Source organism: Trachypithecus francoisi, unplaced genomic scaffold (genome assembly GCF_009764315.1).
Source record: "Trachypithecus francoisi isolate TF-2019V2 unplaced genomic scaffold, Tfra_2.0 Lachesis_group2, whole genome shotgun sequence".
Lineage (NCBI taxonomy): Eukaryota > Metazoa > Chordata > Mammalia > Primates > Cercopithecidae > Trachypithecus > Trachypithecus francoisi.
Genome location: NW_022681465.1, coordinates 80,308,377 through 80,322,930, shown reverse-complemented (window position 1 = coordinate 80,322,930; position 14,554 = coordinate 80,308,377). Strand labels below are relative to the sequence as shown.

Sequence of the window (14,554 nt, the reverse complement as noted above, 5' to 3'; positions counted from 1 at the left end):
AACATACAGGAAATTTTGATACTGTAAAATATCTGAATAAATATTAGATACTATACATAGCTTCACTAAATTGTACACAAGGCAATGATTCTGACTTTTATCATTGGTTCCTCTTTGTTCATGGCATCACTACATCTGATCAAAGAAGTTGTGAACTCATCACACAAAACTCAGTCAATGGTGCAATGTATATATTTTTTCAAATTAGCATAAATCTTTTATTGTAAAGTCCATTTATGTTACAATGAGAGTATCATAAAAAAACAAAAGTATCTTATTGATTTAAAAACATACAGGATGCTTCTTGAATGTGTGTGTAATTCTTGTGCAAAGGCCATGCAACTCTTTTTCTGTATCATTCCAATGTTAGTATATGTGCTGCTGAAGCAAGAACAACATGTGTATTCTTGTTTATGACATATATGGATTTTCTGTATAATCTGTTTTACATAATCACTGAGGAGGAAAGCCCTATATATTTAAAAAGGGAGTACCATGTTAATACTAGGAAAGAGAAGAAAATACACTGTAATTCATGGAATACCTAATGATGTAAATGCTGTGTGAAGTGTTTTATACAGATTTTCTCTTTTAGTCTTTATTTAAAGACTATGAGCACATTTTAGTCTTCCCATTTTATAGATTAAAACTTAACCTATATTTTCTCAAATCCAAGTTGAGAAAATGAATGAATGAACTAGGAAATAAACCTAGCTCTATTTGTGGAAAAATTTTATGATTTTCAACTAAACCATGCTACTGCTCTGCTATATAATTTATTTATTCATTTACTCACAAATATTTATTTACTGCCTACTTTATGGCAGATACTATGCTAAATTACAAGGATAGAGAAATAATCAGTATATGTTTTTCAATGGTAGAAAAATGACAATTAAAATTAATTTTAAAATATTGTGACTATTCTTTGAAGGGAGGAAAGATCTCTTTTTATGTAATAATATCCTAAATAAATGCAGGCAAATTTTATTACACAGTAAAACTTTATTCATGGTAGTGGTTTGTGATGTATCACAAACGCTTCTTGTTACACTATTGTATGATTTAAGAGTATTTGATATGAATTGCTAGACAGCAAGATCTAGTTTATGTTTTGATATATTGATTTTTCCAGGCTAGATATTGTTTTTTAAAAATTGAACTTTTAGGAGAGCTGTATTTGAACTTGCTACACATGGGTGTGAATTCTGGCTAAGCAGAGAAATCTGTCTTAATGGAGGTAGGGTTGAGAATTGGAACTCTAGGTAGTGACTCTCCACACCAGTGGTTCTCAAACTGAAACATGCATCAGAATCTCATATGGGAGTTGTTGAAACAGATTTCTAGCCCTACTCCTGAAATTTCTGATTCAGTAAGTCTGAGATGGGGTAAAAATATTTATATTTCTAATAAGTTCTTAGGTGATATTGATGCCATTAACCTGAGGACCACAGTTGGAGAACCATTGCTCTATCGGAAAGTATTTCCTTATCTTCTTATACAGAATAGGAAAAAATGGGAATAGTTGATATATTCCCCAGGCTAATTTGTTCTAACCACTACCAACTTCTGCCTTGGTCTCACTCATGAGATCTGGTGACCTTTCAGTGTATGCATGAGGAACCAAAGAACTCACAAGATGAACATCAGTAATCTCCCTCTTTATAAAATAGTTTAATTTTATTTATTTTTAAGTTTTTTGCAGATCTGATTTAGAGTTTGTTCATTTATGCATTCATTAAAATTAAGGTAAACTTCAAGGACTTTGTTAAATGAGAAAATGTAAAAAGTTATGTAACACAATTTTCCCTGTTTTCTCAGGGAAGTAAAAGCCAGTTGCACCAAAAACATATTGAGGAAACAGATATGTATGGGGTGATTTGGTGCACATCTGTGGTACAAAGGAAATTTTATTGACTTCAAACAGAATAAGTGAACTCCAAAAAGAGAGACACCTCTCCACATTGCAGAGGAGCAAACTGTGTTTTCTTGTACCTGGCACTTAATCCAACCATCAAACCCAATGGGCATGAGTTTTGCTAACTTGAGTGAAGTGATAACTAAACATTTCAACCTCAGACTTGAATGTTTTGGTATAAAATATAAGTTGCATTCAGCTGAAACCCTAATCTACAGCATTTTGATTTTTCCCCCATGATTTATGTTTGGTACTTTGTTAGAAAGTTCGCTTTTCATTTGATTCCACATGGATGCAATATTTCCTGTCTCATAGCCAAAGTCAACCCTTTAAGGTCTATAGGAGTGTTGTAGGCATATACATTTTAAAAAGTAGAGAGAACGCTGAAATTCAGGACCACCTAAATTGCCAGCAGCAGCTTTAGAACCACACAGGTCAGTCAGTATCCAAGTGGTCAAAATAAAGACTACTCAGGGCAGAGCCTAGGAAACCTGACAGCCGCAAAGCTAGTGGAGTAGCTTTCTTCATAATGGAAGGCAAAATGAGACATCAGTGTAATCAGTGAAGGTTAAACAGACGTGGGATATATTAGTCATGGATCTTAAAACAACAACAACAAAAAAGGGGGGCGGGGCGCTTTACACTACTTAAGGAAGAGATTTCTGCAACTTTATTTCTAAAGCTTGCAGCCTTAGGAGGTAAAGTGGCTAGTTCATAAGGCCAGACATTTTATGCGAACTTTTAAAAAAGTTCTTACCTTGGCTAATTGAGATTGGAATGCTGAAACAGTGCTATGGAAGAGAGCCATGTATGAATAAGATGGAATCAAGTGGCTCTTCTGGGTTCATGTAATTATTTTCTTCTTATGGTTATGAAGGTTATTGATAATGAAGTTATAAAAACCCACTTTGCCTTTTAAGTATATATATTTGAGATGGAGTCTTCCTCTGTCACCCAGGCTGGAGTGCAGTGGCACAATCTCAGTTTACTGCAGCCTCTGCCTCCTGGGTTCAAATGATTCTCCTGCCTCAGCCTCCTAAGTAGCTGGGACTACAGGAGCATGCCACCACACCCAAGTTTTTTTTTTTTTTTTTTTGTATTTTTAGTAGAGACAGGGTTTCATCATGTTTGCCAGGCTGGTCTCGAACTCCTGACTTTAGGTGATTCGCCTGCCTCGGCCTCCCAAAGTGCAGGGATTAAAGGCATGAGTCACTACACGCAGCCATTTTTTGATTATATTCTTATTAGATCTTTCCAACATTTCCAAAATTTCCAATGTGTGCTACGTGTAATGGTTTATAAACAAAGTCTGTTATTGTTGATATAGAATTGGAGGCAGCAGATGCATTTGATAAACAATGTTAACACTTTTGAGAAAAGAACTTTGCAACGCAATAAAAATTACAACACCCAAAGAAGAAAATTTGTGGATCCCATTAAAGCTGCGTGTAATCCACAAATAATTCTTTTGTATTATACCCCTATAGAGTAATTTAATTTAAAAGGAGAGAAAAATGCTTTTTGTTAATTTTCATCACCACACCTTCCCTGCCCCCTTCAAGAATGTTGGGATGTAAATGGGAAAAAAAGAAAACTGGGTTATTTACTATAATATGTCCAAGTATTTGAAGGGTCTTACCAAAAGTAATGAAACTGTCAACATGGTTTCTTTTAAGTTTATTATGCGTCTGTGAACTGGCAAATGTTGCACATTTGTTAGAAGTTTTCTAATATTCACCTTCAGAGTTCCTTTGCTGAAAATAATTCAGAAAGTCAGAGCTCCAGGAGCTCAACTGGACTTTTTATTGGTCATCAGGTATCAAGTACTTAAAACTGACTTTGCTCCTTCCACTAGTCACATCCTTCAACTAGTCACACAGAATTAAGTTTAAACAATTTCCAAATCATTTGTCTTTATATTTTTCTGTTTACTTGGAATTCTCAGCAATTTCTTATAAGATTTCAAAGCTTATGCTTAAGAATAAAAAATGTAACAGAATACAGGAAATTTTATTTTTTGATCACTGACACTTTCTTTTTATAGCAGTCACTGGGGGTGTTGACCTCTTCCCCAGAAATAGCAGTAGCGATTTAATGAAGATCATGAATGTTTCTTAGTTTATGTCTCACCCTAGCCAAAATAAAAAAGTAAGTTATTGTTGCTTTATCCAGTCTTCCTTTTATCCCCTCAGAAATATTCATACTATTTTATCACTAAGTATTTCTTTTTGTTTTCTAGGCTCATTACATAGGCTTGAACTCCCTAACCTAATACTCTTGCATGAACCAGGCCTTACAGTATTCATCTGGCCAATTCTGTTGGTGTCATGTTGTCCTGTTCTACCAATATTGTGCCACTCCTGGCCTAGTGGTTTTTTCTTTTCTTTTTTTTTTTTTTGAGACGGAGTCTTGCTCTGTCGCCCGGGCTGGAGTGCAGTGGCCGGATCTCAGCTCACTGCAAGCTCCGCCTCCCGGGTTTACGCCATTCTCCTGCCTCAGCCTCCGGAGTAGCTGGGACTACAGGCGCCCGCCACCTCGCCCGGCTAGTTTTTTTTTTTTTGTATTTTTAGTAGAGACGGGGTTTCACCGTGTTAGCCAGGAGGGTCTCGATCTCCTGATCTCGTGATCCGCCCGTCTCGGCCTCCCAAAGTGCTGGGATTACAGGCTTGAGCCACCGCGCCCGGCCGTGGTTTTTTCAAAACATGTAGGCATCTAGGGTGTCATTTTCTCTTCTGTTGATGTGCACATTTAGGAGGATGGGTCCCAGAATACTTAAAAAAAAAATACTTTCAATAGAGAGATAACAAGGTATAAGTATGTTGTGGTTGTTCAAAACATATTTGTTGTATAAAATTTCCTATTTAATGCTGGAGATAATGCATCTTGCGTTTGCACCTAACTCAAATGGGTATTTTAATCTATTCAGGTAGGTTGGAGAGTGCCATAATTCAGTGCCATGGAAAAGGCTTTCAGGTAGGGTGAAGAATGCCCTACCGTCAGCCTGCCTACCAACTTTTCCAACATATTTTAACTGCAGTCTGTTGATAATTCCCTAAAGATTATGGGAATATAAAGACATTATTTTGGATTAAGTTACTCGGTCCTTATTCTTAGAAAGTCATATTATACAATGTCAACAAAAACTAGAAGCAAAACAAAAGAGAACATATGGGATGCTATAGGAATGGATAGCAGAGTGATCTCATCTCTTTAAGGGGTCAAGGAAGGGTTTCCAGGGAAGAAACATCAAGAGTGAAACCTGAAACATAAGTAGATATTAACCAATGAACTCAAAGGAATCCTGTATTGCAGAATCATAAAGTCAAGGGGTCATGCCTTTTAGATGAGACTGAAGAGGCAAGCAGGGACCAAGGATCACAAGGTCTGATAAGCTTTGTAAAGGAGTCTATTTATCTTAAGGGAGAGGGAGAACTATTGAAAAACTTTCAACTGGCAATGACATGAATAGATTTGCATTTTTAAAGGCTATAGTATCCTCATGGTGTGCTGTTAATCATAAACATTTTAATGCCAATTAATTCATAATCCTCTTTTACTAACCTATACATTAAATTATTACATAACAACTACTGGGTAATGAGAAGAAAAGACAGGCTTAATGGTAGAGGCTGGGGTGACAGGGAGTAGCACAAGATATGAGATACAGGGAAAGAGGGAAGCATAGAATGATATACTTAGGTGAATGAAAGAAGATGAAAGAAGGAAGGGAGGACAGAGAGACCTAGAGGAAAGTCAGCAGACAGGCAGTCAGACCAAACTAGGTGCTTTCACATTCATGTACAAACTCTTTTAAGTCTCACAATCCATTTTGTAAAAGAGAAAACTGAAACTCAGAGCAGTTGACAGCTCAAGAGAGGTGAATTTGCCCAAGATCACATAGCAAATGGCAGAGCTGGAATTTTAATTTAGATTCGTCTACCGTATATTCAATGCCTTTTCTGATAAGGAATCTTGTCTTTAAAGTTGGGAACATAACAAGAGTGAGTGGAGGTATAGTCTATATTCCAACATATAGCTAGAAGATAGAAATTACCTGTTGCCATAATTTTGCCAGTGATTACCCCTCACTGAGTGACAGATTTTCAAAATCAAAAGCTTCAAACCCAGTGGAAGAACTTATGATATTCTCTACTGGGTGAATCCTTGTGTGATTTTCAAGGTAGAAAATGATTAACATTTCAATGTTCTCCCCTTGCAGGGATCTATGTAATACTATGTAGACTGTCAGCTGCTGAACCACATCCAAATTTCCTTTTTGTATTCAGCAAGACTATGTCATTTCTTGTTTAGTCCATTGTTACTTTATTATTCATTTTATAAATATTTATTGAGACTAATGTAATGCAGGTACTGTTCTATGTGCTGGAAAACATCAGGGAAAAAAACAGAACATCTTCTTTGTTCTCATTTATTTAGTGTACTTATATATTTTGGTCTTTAACTACTCTGTCAAACAATAACACATTTAAAATTGACTTAAACTTGCCATTTTTTAAATTTCAAAGGCTTCCATTTTTTCCCGCCCCTAATTCTAGTTCCAGAATGTTGGGATTGTCAAAAATGTACATACTATCCATCAATACACTTGACATTTTGAAGATTTTGATTCTTCCTTCCTAGATTTCATTGATTTTGATTCTTCCTTCCTAGATTTCATTGTTAAAAAGGAAAAAGAAGTGAAGTTCTTTTTATGATTAAACATGCTATGACTCTCAACAAGTATTTACCTACTGATTCAATCCTTGCTCTTCCTTGTGTCATGATGTTCCTACAGTCTTATTCTCCTTAGGCAATATTGGAGATATTTTTCTGTCCTATTATGTCTTTATTATTATTATTTATTGAGACAGAGTCTCACTCTATCCCCAGGCTGGAGTGAAGTGGCATGATCTTGGCTCACTGCAACCTCCACCTCCCGGGTTCAAGCATTTCTCCTGCCTCAGTCACCCCAGTAGCTGGGACTACAGGCATGCACAACCTCCCCCAGCTAATTTTTGTATTTTTAGTAGAGATGAGGTTTCACTATGTTGGCCAGGATGGTCATGATCTCTTGACCTCGTGATCTGGCCGCCTCGGCCTCCCAAAGTGCTGGGATTACAGGCATGAGCCACCACTCCAGGCCTTATGTCTTTTTAACATGTGGTGTCTGCCTTTCTAGCATGAGTGATAAGGAGCACAAACCAAATCTTGGAATTTAATGAAATATCTTCCTTCTAAACTAAATGAGTTCATTTTCAGTGAGGTAATGTAACAATCCCAAATACCTGTCATTTAAACAACAAGTTAATTGTTCTCTAAGGATACATATTATAGCCAATATATTTTATGGATAACCAGAGATGGGTTCTAAATTGTGATGATTTCAACCATATTCTTTCTTACTTAGTTTCCAAACTGTGACATTTGCCTCATTGTTATTCATCATCATCATCTATTTCTATAGATGTACTATGGATATCTATTCCTATCTAGTCCACCATTTTATATAACTTCCAGAAAGGGGCATTTAGACATTGAGTTTATGTTGAATTGACATATTTATCTATAGTTCCTGACTCCAACTACCAAAAAATAATTTTGGAGATTAGAATACAGTTTTTTGCAGAACTAGAAGGCATTAGTCCAAAATAACTCCTGACTTTGTATTCATTGGTTGGTAAGGTTTGGAATACAATGACTTCTCCAAGAGCTAGTAAACAAAGAAGGGATCATAAGGCTAGTTATTGACTAGATTGATGGCTGTAGGAAAAGTTCCAGATTGGTTGGTTTCATTGCCCCACTGGTTGTCAATGGCCACATTGGTTGATATCACAAACATGCAGAGCAACAAGAAGATAAGATGCACAGAAAGTAGAGGAGAAGAATACTTCCTTGACCTTTAGTTTTGCTGAAAATTTGTGCTAATATCTTTCTGGATGGAGTATTGGGGCTATATTTCTGATTACAGTTGAAGAGAAGAAGCATCATTAAAGGCATGTAAAATGGAGCATGTGTGGAGAGCATTCATGACAGCCCTTATAGGCTTGAGCTCTGTGATGACCAGAGCTACACATGATAATCTTTAGTGGATCTGCATCATGATTTTATACAAAGGTAAGGAAGTGGTTTTTTTCTTTTGATTTAATTTCCAAATTGAACATTATCAACATTATTGTTATTATGATTGCTTGTAGGAACACACTGGCCACATATCTCTGAGAACATCATATCCTGGTGCCTTGGTCTTTTTCCTGACATTACAGAGTTCAACACGCTTTATGTACAGTTGGGATTTTCATTCCCAACTTTTAAGCATATTGTTATGGAAGTTTTACTGCTAGTTTTTCTGATTTATGCAATTTTCCTAAAATCCATTTGTGGTTATCCCCTGCTACATACTGAGGAAAAAGAAAAAGGAGGAATAGATAAATCTAGCATCTCTCTTGAAAACCACAGTTTATGCAATGGCCATTGCTGGATTTGTCTACTTTTTTTTTTTTTTTTTTCTGAGATGGAGTCTTGTCTGTTGCCCTGGCTGGAGTGGCCTGATCTTGGCTCACTGCAAGCTCCGCCTCCTGGGGGTCACACCATTCTCACGCGTCAGCCTCCCAAGTAGCTGGGACTATAGGTGCCCACCACCACGCCCAGCTAATTTTTTTTTTTTTTTTTTGACAGAGTCTGGCTCTGTCGCCCAGGCTGGGGTGCAGTGGCCAGATCTCAGCTCACTGCAAGCTCCGCCTCCTGGGTTTACGCCATTATCCTGCCTCAGCCTCCCGAGAGGCTGGAACTACAGGCGCCCGCCACCTCGCCCAGCTAGGATTTTGTATTTCTTAGTAGAAATGGGGTTTCACCGTGTTAGCCAGGATGGTCTCGATCTCCTGACCTCATGATCCTCCCACCTCGGCTTCCCAAAATGCTGGGATTACAGGCGTGAGCCACCGTGCAGGGTGGATTTGCCTACTCTTAATCTGAAGTATAAAGTCATCTTCCAAGGGATAGGGATTCTACTCACTTATACTGAAATGCCGTCATGTTCTCTTTTTGTTATTATTATTGTTATTTTATTTTGTCTTATGTAGTCAAGAACAAGGGAAGTAATTATCTTGAGCTGGTCGCCTCAAAAAATTTCAAGAAAATTGTGTTTTCTTAGCCAGGTGTGGTGGCTCACACCTGTAATTCCGGCACTTAAGGAGGCTGAGGTAGGTGGATCACTTGAGATCAGGAGTTAAAGACCAGCCCGGCCAACATGATGAAACCCCATCTCTGCTAACATACAAAAAAAATTAGCCAGGGATGGTGGCATGCCCCTGTAGTCCTAGCTGCTCAGGAGGCTGAGGCTGGAGAATTGCTTGAATCTGGGAGGCGGAGGTTGCAGTGAGCTGAGATCACGCATTGCACTCCAGCTGGATGACAGAGGAAGACTCCGTCTCAAAAATAACTAAATAAATGATAAATAAATTTTAAAAAATAGAAAAATTGTGTTTTCTTTAAGAGGGATGAGGCAAACTGGGGTGGGCACACAGAACAGTGACCAGGATAGACAGAAAACATGGTGTCTTCCCTCTTGAGAACAGTTGAGGAAACAGGGTTGATTAGTCTAGAGAAGCAACTTGCTTCAAACTTTCATTTATTTGAATGGTTCCTATGCAAGAGAAGCATAAGACTTAACCTTGGGCCACTTCAGAGGATAGGATTAGGACAAAAAGTGACAATTATAGAAAATTTAATTTGAACACATTTAACAAATCGGTTTATTTCTATTGGTTTGAAATGTGAAAAATGGAAAAGGCTGTCTTGAGAGTACTCTCCCAAATGGGTAGATAGTAGTAGTAGTATTTCCCATGTACAAGCTGGGGAGCTGGCTGACCACTTCGCTGGATTGTGCTGAGGAAATTCATACATCCACTTGAGGGTTAAATAGATAACCTTGATGGTCCTCTCCAACTCTGAGATTATGTGTGGGTTAATAATTCTTATGTAGCAACTAAAACAAGATATTAAGAGACTGAAAATATTTATTTTGTGAACTCTTAAAGGGCACTCAGTGCTCAATAAGAGGCTCACTTACCGGGAGTGAAGCATTAGACAAAAAAAAAGACTATTATAAGACTTCCTTGAAGAATATCAGTCCTCTCGATTTAAAGGTAATTACTTTGGGCAATATTTGTGAAATAAAAGGTAAGTTTTTTCAGACAGTGTTCTTCATTCATGATCAGGAACAGCTTGCTTTTTGTCTAATGACGCTACTTCATTTCTACAGACTCATGTGTCTTGCATTGTGGTCAACAATGATCATAAAATGAGCTCTTCTGTCTTTAGAAACTTCACACTACACAGATCCATCTGTTCCTTTTTACCTAAGCTGCATTGGTCCTATGGCTTCCAGCTGTAGTCTCAGTTGCTAATTCATTCGTAAAGGAGATTGGTTGGCTAGATAACTTTAATAACCTTGTTGATCATTCTATACCCTGTGTTGACTTAGAATTATACAGTTTTCTCCAATTTAACATTTTTTTTTCCTGGTAATCTTTTCAGCTAGCTGTATTTTCTTAATTTTAAGATAAATTAAAAATAATTCATTCTTTTCTTTTTTTGTAGATCCCTATATATATTTTAGGTAATTGATAGCTTATTGCATTCTTTACGAAACAAGCTCCATTCTTTTTCTGATCCTCCAGTAAAAAAAATAAAGCCAAATATTTAAGCAATTAAATTATTCAACTTGCTCTAGTTTAGTTGTGACATTAAAAAGTGCGCATATATGAAACAAAATAAACATGCCTTATAATAAGTTGAATTCTCCATCTCTGTGCAACTGGCATTAAAGGGAATACAACTTCAGCTATTATCTCTACTTACTGCTTTGTGAGCAGTTATCATAATAACTGGAAAATTACTCATCTCTTGATGTTTTAGAAGTTAATCATTTAAAAATTTGTCTACACATATATGACATTTATTTTTCATGGTTCTCAAAGACCTTGTCAACAGGAAGTCTCAGTTATTGCACATTTTATTTAATTGTTTGCTTGATTATTTCTTCCCTTCAATTCTGTCTGTTATCTCCCTGAGCATTCCTACTAAATAGATGATGTCTAGATTTCCACATAATTGAGAAAATATGAGAAACTCTCATATTTTAATCACTTGTGTTTATAATTATCCATTCTGGGAAATATCTAGATATGTATAATAAGTACATATGTGTGTGTTAATGCTTGGAAATGAGACTAGGTTATACTGCAATATATCAACAGTAATTAACTTTGGACTTAATAGGTCCTTTGATTTTATTTTATTTTATTTTTCTGTGTCTGTTTTGTCATTAAGGACAGCTTTTTTGGGTTTGTTATTTTTCCCCCAAATTATGTATGTGCTTCTCATTGACTTCCTGAACTGTGTCTATGGGTAGAGCTGACTACATGGCCTTGAGACCAGTGCAGCAGTACATAGCCTCCTACTCAGAAGAGTTTAGGGTTTAATAGTCTGCAGTTGCCAGCTTAAAATTTTTAGCAATTTTATCTTTAGATCTATATTTTGTTAAGTGGAGTCAAATGAGACAGTGAAGAATACATGAAACCTGTACTGTAATCCTTTCTCTCTCTAAATTGGGGCCTGTAAATAAGATTTGATACATTTTCCTTTACATATTTTCTGTATGTATTAATCTATTGAGAATGTCAACTTGGTTAAACTGGTACTAGATACAGAAAAAAATACTCAAACTTTAAAATATGTGGTTGACATAATTTCTTCATTTTCCTTGTGATGAAGTTGTTTTTCTTTTCCTCCTGGTTCCCTTGGTTTGGATTGTGAATTTCTGTTAGAGGGTGTTACAAGTCACTTAGTTCGTTTTCTTTCTCAGAAGTCCTGTCTTGTCTCGAGTTATTTAAAACTCTGTGAACTTTGAGCTAAACAGCCAGACAACATTCTAATTATCTTAACATACTTAGGTCATCTCCTGTTACTGTACAATAGTTGCTGATCATTTTTTCCATTCCAATGAATGTTTTAATAAACATATATTTTATATATGTTTATATATTATATATAATATATATGTAAAATATATATAAAATGTTTCAGAGTACTTCTTCAGGATTGGTCTCCCAAATTGGACAAATACATGTATTTATGAATGCCTTGATAATATATTGCAAATCAGCTCATTAGAAACTTTATACCAATTTAGATTTCTACTAGGATCCTAAAGTTTGACTGTCTGATCAGCTTTAGTTATTATCACTTAAGTGATGGAAAATGGAATCCTGTTTTGATTTGCATTTCTTTGACTAGTAAGATATGAAGTTTGCTTAATGTTTTTCAGTCCCTTGTATTTTCTTTTTCAGGCATTTTATTTAATAAAAACGTAGTCTTCAGAGCGCAATAGACTTTAGAAAATATATTGAATTGTCTATGATTTCCACCATGAGTCTTTTATATGTATTAACTTGCATAAATGTAAAAACTGTATCTTGATTGGGACGTCTTTCATGGTTTTCTGCAATAGTCATAGCTTACTTACTAATTCTATTGAGGGCAGATGGCGGAGGCTAGCCAGCTGTCTAAAAGAGAGATTTGACCAAAGATAGACAAGAGTGCATAACGTAGCTTTGTGGTTGTAACTTCGTCAACTACTGCTACTGCCCATATGATTTCTTGGCAGTTGTTTGAGGGCTTATATTTTTCTAGAGGGTGAGGAATGTACTTTTCATTAAAGGTTTATTTGGTAATTCATATTTCCTTTATGGTCTACATTGATGGTCAGTTATAGCTTACCCAGTGTGGTTTTTTGTAATGGAAATTTAATTGTGTGAGCATTTGTGATAAGATGTTTAAGTGACTTAGGAATATGTGTAACCACATATACATGTTGGTTAATCAAAAGTGTAAAGTAAGTAGAATTAGAATTTAGAAACATTAGTTTCCTAGTGCTAAGACTGAACATTACTTAGATTCAGTTGAGCAAGGAAAATTAAACTACTTATAGTTATATTATTATTTACCCTGATGATTTAACCTTACAAATATTTTACAAAATAATATAAATAGAAACATATGTGAAGTGTAGGCAACTGGAACCATGTCACATTTTCTAAGTAACCATGAATGGATGAATAGTAAATCTTATATGTTTATGATCTCTAAATGTAATTCAAATACTGACTGTGTGTGTGTGTGTATATACATGTACAATTAACATTTATTTAAAAATTTATGGCTTTGTAATATACTTCTATGCACACAAACTTATTTGATTCAATAAAGAGAAATTACTATTACCAAAAGACTTTTCAGTTTCTTGGTTTAACCTAAATATATATATATATATATTTTAGCCTAAAAACATATATATAATAATATATAAACCTAAATATGTATATAAACCTAAATACATGCATATATTTTAACCTAAATATATATATATATATTTAAATGGTTCATATGGGCATATATATGTGTGTGTGTGCATATATATGTGTGTGTGTATAATAGATATATTTCAATTTAAACCAAGAAACTAAAAGGTCTTTTGGTAATAGTAATTTCTTTTTAGTGAATCAAATACATTATGTGCATAAAGTGTATTACAAAGCCATAAATTGCTAGAAAAATGTTAATTGTCACCATTACAAATGTTTAATAAGAATTTTCAAAGAGACAATAACTATGACTCAGTAACACAAGTCCAAGGAGGAGTAGATTCAGAAGCTGGGGAATTATCTTGAGAAGAATACTTTTGCATATAGGAACTTGAGTATCATCCTAAAATGAAAAAAAAGGGAGTTTTTAATGATAAACAATTACAAAATGTTAAAAAATTAAGCTAATAAATGACCTTAAAACAATTTTTGGTGCAAAACAAAACTATTTAATGCTTGTGGATACCTTCATTTATGGAACAAATAATAATTATTGATCTTTTCTATGGGCTAGATACTGTTCTAGGAACTTCAGATAGATCAGTTAATGAAAAGAGAAAGATTCCTGCCCTCGTTGTGCTTGCATTCTATCAAGGACAGATACAAAATGAGCAATAAACCTGATAAATAGGCCCATATTGGCCGGGCGCGGTGGCTCAAGCCTGTAATCCCAGCACTTTGGGAGGCCGAGGCTGGCGGATCACAAGGTCAGGAGATCGAGACCATCCTGGCTAACACGGTGAAACCCCGTCTCTACTAAAAAATACAAAAAACTAGCCGAGCGAGGTGGCGGGCGCCTGTAGTCCCAGCTACTCGGGAGGCTGAGGCAGGAGAATGGCGTGAACCCGGGAGGCGGAGCTTGCAGTGAGCTGAGATCTGGCCACTGCACTCCAGCTTGGGTGACAGAGCGAGACTCCATCTCAAAAAAAAAAAAAAAAAAAAAAGGCACATATTAATGTCTATGGAAAGGTAAGTGTTATGGACAGAAGAAAAATTAGAAGCAGCAAGGGGAATTAGGAGTCAGTGTGGGAGAAGAGAATACATTCTCAGTATTAAATAAGATGATAGATAAGGGAAGGTCTTGTTGAGAAGGTAAGTTCTGAGTGAAGACATGAAAGAGATACGAGGGTTAGTTAAGAGGTTATCTGGGAAAAAAAATATTCTAAGTAGAAGTAACAGCAAGAGCAAGCGCACAACTTGCGGACATGCTAGA

At 35.9% G+C, this 14,554-nt stretch overlaps 1 non-coding gene across 1 annotated transcript; it reads right to left on the bottom strand.

Moving 5' to 3' along the window:
* Window positions 1-286: 286 nt before the first annotated feature.
* LOC117066205 lies at window positions 287-390 on the bottom strand. Its single transcript, XR_004430192.1, has one exon. It is a non-coding gene; the product is annotated as a U6 spliceosomal RNA (small nuclear RNA).
* Window positions 391-14,554: the final 14,164 nt, after the last annotated feature.